A 12,140-nucleotide genomic window follows, 5' to 3' on the forward strand; every position below is an offset into this window, starting at 1 on the left:
ATTTTGAGTCTGGGTAGGTATTGTTGAACAATGTTTTGCCAGTGTGGAAACCTTGTCCAAAGGAAACAAAGAGGTTTATGTTATTAGAATTTCATAGTTGGGAATGAATTTCTAGAATTTAGGTTTCACTTTGCATAGAGCTGACAAAAATAATCATTTACACATTAAACGTTGCAAACGTTTACAGATGAAAATCAGGATTCATCAAAGTTTACGTACGTCTGAATTGTTTGTACGTCCTAAAAAAATGTACAAGACTCAGAGCATGTGTAAAGCGTGTGTAGTGCACAGGTCAAGTCTTTCACTTTTATTGATGAAATTGGACAGTAAATAGACTGCTTTGAACTTATGCCTAGTTTTTCTCAAATTATTACATACCATAAAGGCATAGAAAGAAGAAAGGAATAATGTAAAGAAATATGTTGTAGATGCTATTTCAGTTAAAGACTGATTAACGTTCTTTTATTCTGTAATTAGAGATTATAATCAGTCAGAACAGAGCAACCCATGAACCAAGTTGCTCGCAGTGTGAACACATGGTTAATCCCAAACTGCTCACAGGTCAACAATAGCAGACTGTGGTTGTACTGCAGCTCCCAGGAGTAGATGTGTAACTACGATTGAGGTTATGAAGCAGGGTGCTGCTGAAAATGAGCATACATGAAACTTTTCCTGGATGAATAAAGGTTTAGAAAGAAAGAAAAAAGGTGAATGAATCGCCATAATGGCACAAGCAATAATACCTTCACGAAATACATGTCACTTTGTAGATGGAAGAATTGAAAATAAGGTGATATGATTTCATACAGTACTCACTTGGAGGATTTTAAACAGTTGTATTTATTTAAATATTTGAATGTTTTGTGGATCTGTAATACTTTGCTAGCAACAGTATTGATTGTAAATGACTGCAGTAACTACTGTTTTAAGCTTCTTTCTGGCAGCAAAATACAGTAGTTAAGACTAAGCACACAAACATTAAACAAAAAGAAAAAAAGGCCTTATTGCTAGTAAACAGTAAATTATGCTGTAAAACTACAGTATTGGTGTTGGGAAGGCTCTGTATCCTTCTCTGCTCCAATTCGTTCACTCTCTTTTTTAGCTCTCTCCAAATGAATGGTATCAGCCGTCCCGTTTGTTGCATTGACAGCTACTCTAATTGCCTTAGGGTAGCAGATTCCCTGGTAGAGGGATGGGAGATTTGAAGGGAGAAAAAAATGATACAATATGTGCACCGCAGCCTTGATGGGCCCCGCCTTTTGCACTGTCAAAGAGCTTTCAGATTCAGGGTCATGATCCAGGGTGGATCTTGGAATTTGTGAGTTTATAGAGGAGAAACAGTGGTAGTGGTACAAGTTTAAAAAAATTCTGTGCTTATTCATACAATTTTGGGACACATAATCACTAGATGTAGGGTTTTGAATAATTCAAGGGTTTGGACAACTGCTTTGCTATTCTGTGTCTCACATCTTCACATAACCCATTCTCACATGGCTCTTGATGAAAACTTAGATGTAGAGCAATTTAAATAAATAAGTGATCCACTGAACACTATTCCTGAAATACTCATGTCAAAGACCATCAGCTATCTTTGCTGATGACTGGAAATGAAACAAAGCGTCAATGTGGTGCTTTTTACAGACTCTCCTCTTATTTGCACCGTTCGATTTCAGCTCTAATGTTCAGCTGACAGTTTCTGACGTTTTCTGAAGTAAAATAGTTGAATTGAGACTACCATTCCAGTATAAGATTATATATTGCGTTGAAACAATGTACATCATAATTTAAAATAACTAGTTGTAAAATGATTGGTTGATTACGGTGCTCAGATCCATAATGACAGGCAGGCAGGTCATTTAGTCAGTTTCTCAGGGTTATAAGACAAAGTCTATAATGATCACCTTTCAGTGACAAATTCAAAATGTAATGTAATGTTCTTTGAGCCTCATGTATATGTATGAAAAGACACTACTGTGAAGCTAGAGTTCCCCTTCAATTGATGTTAACTTCATTATAGAATTATAAACAAAGTCAATAATCACTTAGGATTAGAGAACAATAGATGTCCTGTAAGTAGGTAGGTAGACAGGAACTTTATTTATCCCAGAGGGAAATTCAATTGTCACAGCAGCGACAAACATGAGACACAATAAACATAAGAAAAATATAAAAATGCTATATCACAATCACAACTTCTCAATTCATACAACAGTAATCACAGAAAATGCTCTGCACCTCAACCCTCTTGAAAAGATATTTAGACAACACAAAAAACAGACTGATGCTGCAACAAGGACACCATCAATGCAGCACTATCTTAAGTTAACTTCTGCAATGCTAATTTATGTCTGTGTGCTTATGATGGTTATCTGGTTGTTGTTTAGGCCAGTGATTCTCAACCTTTTTCATATCAAGGACCCCTAATTTATACACATTAGAGCCACAGATCCCCATTTGATGAGATTTTGTCTCTCAGACCCAAATCTGAGAATATTTTTATTGTCAGATATGATTTTGTCCAGAATTCCATGACTATCTGTATTGTAGATAGAGAGATAACAGTGAAACTATGATCAAAACAGTCATTGTTCTACATTCTCTAATGGTGTTCACTTCTTGTAAATGAAACATCATCAATTTGCTGGGGACCCCCTGGAACCCCCTCAAGGACCCCTGGTGGTCCCCGGACCCCACGTTGAGAACCACTGGTTTAGACAATCACAGACTTAGTTTTACCTCTATATTATAAAGTAATACAATATGAATGTATTATAGATTGTTAGTAATGGGAAAAATTGGATAAAGATATTGTTTGTTCGGCTTATTAAATTGCCCAACCCAAAACTCCACTGCAGTGAAAATAATATTTCTTATTTTATTGAATTATTAACATTCTATTGCAATAGTAACCATATAATTAGCAAGGAGTAGTACAGTAGTGTAGCACTAACAATAGTTGAAAAGCCCAGTGGTCCTGAGGCAACTATTTTATTCTCATTTTACTACAGAAAAAAGAGTAAGTACAAAAGAGACAGCTTTCAAATCCCAGCTCTCACGTGGCGTCAAAGTGTAGTGTGTGGTGAGAGAGGCATGATCAGGACAAGTTAAATTTGAGCTCTAGCTGTGATCAGTGAAGCACGAGGGTGTGTTCAATTAAATATTTCACTTTGACTTGTATCTCAGAAATGTAGTCCCAGGGCTGTCAGCCTTCTTGCACAACATTCTTCTGCAGGAGGAGATATTTTAATGAGAAGAAAAATGTAATGGTTTTGCTTATCACTGCCATTACCCTTCATATGACAAGTGAACATACCATCTTAATCCTAGTTTTATGAAAGAAGTGGGATATTTCTTTTCTGTAAGAAAGTGGACCACTTACGCTGGCCTCGGACTACAACACTTTTAGAATCATACAGACTATGAAAATGGAGAGAGCATTTCATACTAAACAAGGGGTGGTACAGGATGTCTTGTGGTGCATATTTCTTCTCTGTAAGCACAGGTGCAACACAGCGGTGGGTTCCCCCGTTTTGTACTCCCAGTACACTATTAATTGTATTAAAGGTGCACCGATAGTATCTGTGGTATCGGAATCGGTGCTGATCCCGATACTCCAAAGTGCTGCAGTATCACAGTAACTAAGAGAATAGCTGAACAAAATATTTAACTCATGTATTGACATAGCCCCTACAGTTAGAAAATCACCCAGCTACAGTAGTTTGTGGTGTTCCTGAATCTACCACGCACCAACATAGAGCTAGCTCATGCTTGTGTGACTTCTACTGTACTGCTTGGTGTACTGTATTTCCCTTATGTAGCCCTCTTAGGGCTCTGCGCATTGCAAAAAGCGTTATGGATGGACGGACAAAGGAGCCGACAAACACACAGAGCCCAGCTCTTATAGAGGTGCTCTCAAGCACCTAATAATATAAAACTATAAACAAAAAGCTTTTCATATAAAAGAACTCAAAGCTGCAATTTACAGTAAAATGAAACTCAATACACCCACATATACTCTTCCTATATGCATTGCTCAAGCTCTTTATCTAGGCACATTTGATATCGTTTCACTTTAAATCTACTTAAAAAACTAAAACAGTGATTGTATCTGATAAGGAGAAGCTTCAAATATTTTATCTGACACTGTTCCTTCTTGGAGTAAGCATCAAACGTCTGTGCTGAACAGGCATTCCACTGACACACTGGATGGAGTTGGAGCTGTGTTTCATAAAAATGTTCCTGATCCTCTGAAACTTATTGAGGACCTCTATTCCCAGCCCTGCCCTTAAATAATCTATCACGTCTTTGTCTGCTAAGTAGCAAACACCAAGAGCTTCCTCTGACTCACATCCTCCACAGATTCCGCCGCCGCCGTGGAACAACTTGGTGCAGAGGGCTGCGCACTTGGCGATACCACTTGTATAGACTGCTGTAGTATTGATTGTGCGGAATGCATATATGTGACGTGGGAGGAGAGGAACATGCTCATCATGGTCGGTGGGGCTTTTGTTAGGTCCGTAAATGTGATCTCTTCTTCATCCACTCGTTTACAATCAGAATCAACAGGCTAGAACACCTGAAACACAGTTGCAAAGTCCAACGCATTGACTGCACAGACTGTAAAATAATCTGTTCAACCTCAGTAGCGATAACATCATACAAGTGTCTGCCTCTGATCTGTTTGCAAGCAACTGCAGCCTTCTCACATTGCCTACTTCAGTTGTTGACACAATGAACTGTCATCCCGAGAAAGCTTTTTTACTTCGCCTTAAAAGTCATAGCGAGGAGTGATTTAGGAAAGTTCTCAGAGCAAAAAATTGCCAAGAGCTTTTTTTAAGATTTTATTTTTTTTGGGCATTTTTATGCTTTATTCGACAGAGTTAGTGAGAGAGAGACAGGAAAGCAGGGGAGGGAGAGAGAGAGGGGAGGACATGAGCCTTATATGGTACGCGCTCTACTCGGTGAGCCACCGGGGCGCCCCAAGAGCTTTTATCTTAGTGAGGAGGTTGCAGGTTGCAGGTATGATGCTCTCTTTTAGACACTGTCATTGGTTGAAGAAAAATCTCAACACACCTCTTTTAGTCAGAATTCACACACGTAAATCGTTAATCACATAATTTAGTCTACATTAAAGTGTGGTTTACTTATAATGTCAAAAATGAAAATCCCTGTTTAATAAATAAAGCAACCTAACAATTCTGACAAAATATTTGAAAACTTAGCCTAACTTTTTAATACTTGCGTGGTCGTCACAGGTTGACGTGTGATGCCTTTATTTGTGTGGATGCAGGTATCTTATTCCGACTTGTCAATTTGACAAGAGGTGGTGAAAATGGCTCAAGTCTTTGACAAATTATTATGATTGCTGGCCTATATCTGCAAGCCTATATAAATGGGGTTGTTGAACAAAAAACATTTTTGATGATGCGGACGTGTGTCCCATCAATGACCCCGACAATACCGGGAAGCCCTATATCCATAAATGCTGTTTTGTTGACTCACAAGGTGCGCACATCCAGTGGGAATGAAATAAATTGCGTCACAATATGAGGCTGTGAAAGAGCTTTAATTGTTTGTGTGACTACTCTGCTGATGGAGGGTTTCAACAGACCCAAATCATCACTGCTGCACTGTTGCATTTTGCCTGTTGCCAAATATCTTAACGTTGCAGTCACTTTCATAATAATAATGGTGTTAATGGCGTAATAGCGTTACTTTGTGAGCGCATCTCTAATGAGATCAACATCTGCTACAAACATCATCCCTGCATGATCTAGCCTCATCTGTGGTGCTTTATAAACTCCCTGTCATTCAGCATTTGGAGAACATTTCTCACGCCTCTGCCTCTTGCAGCCATTTTCTTCTCTGTTTAAGAAAATCGTGACGGCTTGTTCAGACAGCACATTGAAACATGTTAAACTCTAAACTCTTTGGAAAAACATCTACTTAGTCTAGTGGGAGAAGTAGATGCATGATGCGCCATGAATGGTCTCCACACTAAATAAACACCTCCCTCTGCTCCCGTAGGTTTGGGAAGTATTTTCTCTATGCTCATAGCTCTAATAATTAACATCAGCCACATTAACATGCTGTACAACACAGAAAGCATCAGTTCAGGGAGATGACAAGCTGACAATATGGATCCACTCCATTTTTTTGCTTAGATTTCTAAAAAAAGTTTGCATAAGTCTTGGCCCTGTCATGTGCTTTTGTGGTGACTGAGATAATTATCTTTCCACCACTTCTTGCTTTAGACTTTTGTGCATAGCGCAGAGTACAAATCTTGGTAGTGTGCTTCCAGCCACTGCCAGTTGACTTTGTACTTCTTGGCTTGCTTTGATTATGATAATAATTAAATTAGGTCTTCACTTGCATTGTGATTACTGATTATTGAATAACATTTTTTGGCTTCCTTGTAACTTTTGTGCAATTCATCTGCTGCTGAGACAAGGCTGGATGTAAATAGTAGCTGTAAAAACAACAACAACAACAACAACAAAATGGTAAGGTATGATGGGCATGTCTCACAAATTGTGAAAACTATGTTGGACAGGCTTACTCAGAGTAAGGTGTCGACAACCCTTCAACTAATACTGCAGTGCCCCACAACATGCTATGGATATTCTTCAGTGTGTTTGACTGTATGTAAACCTTTACCACAACTGTCATGAAGGAAAGTCCAGAAGTGTCCAGCTAGTCATCCTTGATAGCTGAGCTGGCACATGGAATGACTGTGGATAGTACTATCATGTCCATCCATCTAGAACTCCGGGGAAATCACAGCGTGTTGTATCAGTCAGATGGAGAGGCCATTTCTACTTGCTCTGTGCCTCTGTGGTATTTGAGGTCAGATATTTCACCAACTTGCCATGACAACCATGAGTCTGGTAGTGTAGATGGGAAAGGTTCAGTATGTTTGAAAGTTGGACCATGTTGAAATAGTTTAATTTCTGTCAAAACTGAACAGAAATGTATTTAAAAAAAGAAAAGAAAAACAACACATTTAAATTATTCATATAACATTTGCTGTTGAATACAATCCCGATTGGCTGGTGTTTTCACTGCTATATGAGCTGTAACAATCCCTCTTATGTCAAGGCTTCTTTATTGCCACCAGAGGCTCGTTTCTATGTTGAGTAAAAGGTAGACATATGATTGCAATGCAATACCAACAATATGTGTGTTGACACACAAGATGATCCAAATATTGTTTGCTATTTTAAAAGATGCTATAATAGTGCATGCAGATAATTGGAGAAATTTGTCCTCAGTTGAGGTTTTGAATTTACAAAATCAAGGTAATTATCTGCTGTTATTATGCAAATTCCTTACATTTACTTTTTCATAACATCCTATCTACATTATGGCTTTTCTGTTTTTTGTTTTTTTTTCTGCATCAGGTTGCAAAAGCGCACTTTTTTTTATTGAAGCTAATTTTCTTCGATTAGAGCAGCAGTTACCCCAGGTAAGTGGGCAATCTGACAGAAGTCCCACTTCAGCACAGTTTATTTATGGACTGATTAATCTTAATAAAGAGGGAACAATGCAAAAAAGTGTGAGTCATGAACACGCTACTGAATTCTACTAGCTATGCAAAACTGCACAGCTAGTAGAAACTGGAACTGGAACTGCCTTTCAGTTTCCTTTCTTGTAAATGCATTTCCATTTTGCTACCGTCTACTGATATAACACACTAGTGATTCATCCTATACCCAGTTCATGAAAGCTTTTACATTTGCTGTACTAAACACCTGGTGTGCCACGTGTTTTACCTGGCAGTGTGCCTTTTGCCTTGATTTCACGCCAGAGAAGAAAATATCATTTCAATATCTGTGGATTGTTCTGCCTATTGCTGGCTTTTCAAATGGTGAAAATGGTGGTATTATCTCAAACCATAAATATACCACTGATTATACAAGGATGTTGTCTATATACGTTAGTCTATTTGTCATTTGTTAAGTACATTTCCCCCATGATAATTTCCTTAAGGGACGCAAATTTTGGCACACCACCAGGAAAAATCCTCTGGCACACACTAACGATAGAGCTCCACTACCAGCGTCGCGTCGCGTTGCCATCAGCGTTGCCATCAGCGTTGCCATCAGCGTTGCGCCAACGTGACGTTCTCCCTGCTCCACAGAGTACGTTGACTGAAAACAATCAATTCAACTTTATTTCAATGAGGGAGAACGCGTGCGTCAGAGAATTGAACCTCGGCGATTTTTTCGCTTGGACGCAGCCATCGGATGCGACACGGACGCAACGCAGACGCAACGCAAGCAGTGGAGCATCTATCACTGCTGGTAAAGAAATCATTCCTTCAATGCCTGACGCCCGATGGCTGTAGTGGAGCAGGGCCGTAAGAAATGCGTTTTACGTTTCCGGCAGCAGCAACAGTGGTTTGTCTGAAATAAACAGGAGAAGAACTCAGTAGTTAGCACTGCCAGTGATAGCCACCATGGCTGAACAGAAAAAGAGCGCCAGCTACAAAATGTTATCTTTACCTGCACCGTTAACCTACCAGGATCAACTAATCTTTCTATATTTCTCATCGTATTGATTAGTTTGTCAGTTTTTAAATGCGATGAAGATGTCATTGTGAGATAGTGATAGCCAATGCTGGAGAATGCACTCTTAAAACATGAACACAGAGACAGAGTGAGGCCAGTGAGGCGGAGAGCGTGTCTGTGTCTCATCCCTCTCTCTCATTCTATTGATTTGCTCTCTTTTATACAATTTCAGCTGTAACTTCAGTTCTTAATTGATTTGTAACTGTGCTTATCTCACCTTGATCACTCCAGCATAGAAGTACAGAATAAACATGTTCTGTATTGATGCATTAAGGAACGACAATTCTCCAACTTGACATCATTCCCATCATTTACATTTTAAGTTAGATTTACTTCTTGACCCTGCAAAAGCACTCTTAGTATTTGGAATCAATTCTCTATTAGTTTCATAGTTACGGCTTAAAAATAATCGTCTAATGGTGGAAATCCCAGATCCGGATCACCTACAATCTCTAATCAGTTGGTCCTTGACTCAAGGCCTATCTGTCCACCAAATTTCATTGAAATCCATTGAGAACCTTTTGAGATATACTAATGACAGACAAACAAACTAACTTCCCGAATTTCCCCAAGGGGATTAATAAAGTGATATCTTATCTTATTAAACTAGCAGGGACAAAAACATAACCTCCTTGGCAGAGGTAATGATACTGGTGCTACATTTTATAGCCCATCTGAGTTGCTTTCCATATATCATCATTTCCCCTCATCGCTGCTTTTTATAGATAATTACCAGTAGTGATGGGTCAATTCATGTATCGATCATTCATTTGAAAGATACTTTAAGGAGTCAGATCGGTTCACCAACGGAACTAAATCAAAATTTCAAATCGTACAGTTCTAAGCAAGCCAAGGCACTTCCAAACACAAAACGAGTGTTCAAGACAACAGCAATCTCCCCAAAAAATGGGTTGAAAGTCCCATAGTATTCAGTTTTCATGATTTTGTTTTCAAATATACAGTACTATGCCTTGGGATATGATGTTTTGCTCTCACAGGCAGAACAGTCACAATACTGGACCCCGATTGGCTGACAACACCAGCTCCTCTGGTTCAAATGAGGTAAACCTGCTGAGTAGAGGCTTTCCAGTGGGTGTGTCAGTTCAAATTCTGCCAACTGGCCTGGCTGCAAGGATTTTAGTAGTTCTTTAGCGAGGGGAGCCAATCAGGAACAAGTCCAGTTGTGATGCATTTACTGGAGTTAAGCCGTCAACACATGATGAGCTGAGGATGATGAGCTGAGCTGCGCAGCCTCACCGCTAGGTATGGCGCAGGGAGTTTTGCTGATACATCATCACGGAAGCGTTCATATCAGGAAGGCAGAACATATCAGAAATCAGAATCAGAAATACTTTACTGATCCCCGAGGGGAAATTGGGTTCATACAAACCGTCTCTGCTATTGTTAAAATCAAAATCTATTTTTTTCCCTGAGGTTATGGTAGTAGTTTAATGTTGTACAATTCTAGAAACACGGACACACATGATATTAATTTGTCCTCCATCTTTCAGCTCTTTGTAGGTCACGCAAAGCTAAAAAATCAAAAGCTTCTCAAAAGTAGCTACCTAGCTTGCAGTTAAAACAGACGGTTACACTCCCATAGTGACAACAAGGATTAGCCTAGACTTTCACCCAATTCTAAGCCAATTTTGAAACCAAGAGGAGCAAGTCCAGGTTTTGATCATACGGCCTTCATTTAAAATATCACACATTCTGATTTTGAATATACATTCATGTCAATTTACAGCCCAAATGCATTATAACCATGCAGAAAGCTAGAAATGTTTTAATGGATTGGGCCTTTAAAAAGTTATCAGTGACTATGTAATTTCTGTAATTAAGTACAGTACTTTATTGAGACAATACTTCCTTTGTTTATTATAGTTATTTCAATACCATGAGTACTATGCACTGCAATACACTGGTCAATATACTGCATTGATTGTTAAATAAGTTGTACACATTTCTCACTGACAAAAAATATTTTTGTGAAGGACTGCAGTGCATACAGTATCGTCATCACCATAGGTCTAAGCTTTTTGTCCTCCATAGCTTACAAGTACTGCACTTTAATGCTTCATTTTATCCCACACATCCTCTCTTGTATATGGCTTTGAATGAGAGTGTTCATTAGCATTTCACACATCAACACATGCTGCCCCTAGAGGCTCTTAAGGTGGTACAGTACACAGACTCATATTATTTGCTCTTTGTCAACTGAGACTTCATTATAAAACCTAATTACAGATTTTAATTAGAACCCTTGGATTATAGTTTTATATTTGTTATCAATATAATAATCACATCCACTTATAACCCTCTGTGTTTACTTTTCTTAGGAGTAGCAACATTCAGATTTAACAGCAAAAAGGGACTAAATTACCTGTCATAAGATTATGATGAAAGAAATTTAATTTAGAGTACACTGTTCATTACTCAGTTAGCATCATGCCCTGTGTAAGCATTCCATTTTGATCAAATAACTACAATGCCAATTCAAAAAATTACACTTATTGAAATAGCACCACTCCCAGCTGGAGCACTCTTAAGTAAAATCACAGTGATCCAAACCCAAAGAAGGTTGTCTAAAATAGTGAAATCTATAAATAATCTAGATACTGGAGCAAAGCTTGAGCAAAAGCTCAAAATATGAGCCATCCAAGCACATGTAGTTTGCCAAAAATTCCTATAGGGTCTCATTTGTTGCTGTAATTCCTTAGCTCCAAATGACACGGCCAGATGTATAAATAATGTGTACGCACAAAAAGAATGTGTATACTAATTTACACACAGAAATTAGTATTTATAAAAAGAGTGTGCAAGAACATGCGAGAATGAGCGTAGCTGCACGTATGCTTTACACCAAGCGTACAGACTTTTCTGAGTCAGCTGAGCTGAGTGTGATATAGCAATGTGGCAGTGAGAAGGATAACACCAAAAAGAGAATTTTATTTGGAGCCTGAATCTCTTCAGCACACCATCGTAGCCTATTAAGTCTCAATATAGTTTCATATAATAACATTTACAGATGTAAGCATTAACATCCTTTTTCCTACAAGCATGATTTTTATTCTAGCACGAGTAAAGGTTTACATATTGTCACTCAAATCATACAGTAGCTAAAGTGAGAATAAGAATATGTGGGGAAAAATAATAATGCCAAACACGTAAGTATGTTCAATTTAGGTTAAACACGGGTGTGTCAACATCCACTTATGGCTAAGTGTGGGAGTGGGCATTAGGCTCGTGCATGTGAGCGCAGTTCCACGATGGTTGAGATTTACAAAACGGAACAATGCGTGAACACTATGTAAGCAGGGTTTTATCAAGCTGTAGAATAGACTGCGTATGCATGTTTTCTATTTTTTTTTTATGTGCAGTTGTGTGAGTTTTATGCATCTGGCCCCAGGTGTCTGAGGTTTGGATAAATGAGCATCTGTTGCTGTTATATTCTCTACTGGTTGGTAACCAAATACTTGTTCATGGATATTTTCAATGTGAGCAGGTTAAGGTGGAGGGAGAATACATTATAATCTGCATTTAGTATTTATGTATGGATCCCGGCAGACC

Source organism: Centroberyx gerrardi, chromosome 7 (assembly GCF_048128805.1).
Source record: "Centroberyx gerrardi isolate f3 chromosome 7, fCenGer3.hap1.cur.20231027, whole genome shotgun sequence".
NCBI lineage: Eukaryota > Metazoa > Chordata > Actinopteri > Beryciformes > Berycidae > Centroberyx > Centroberyx gerrardi.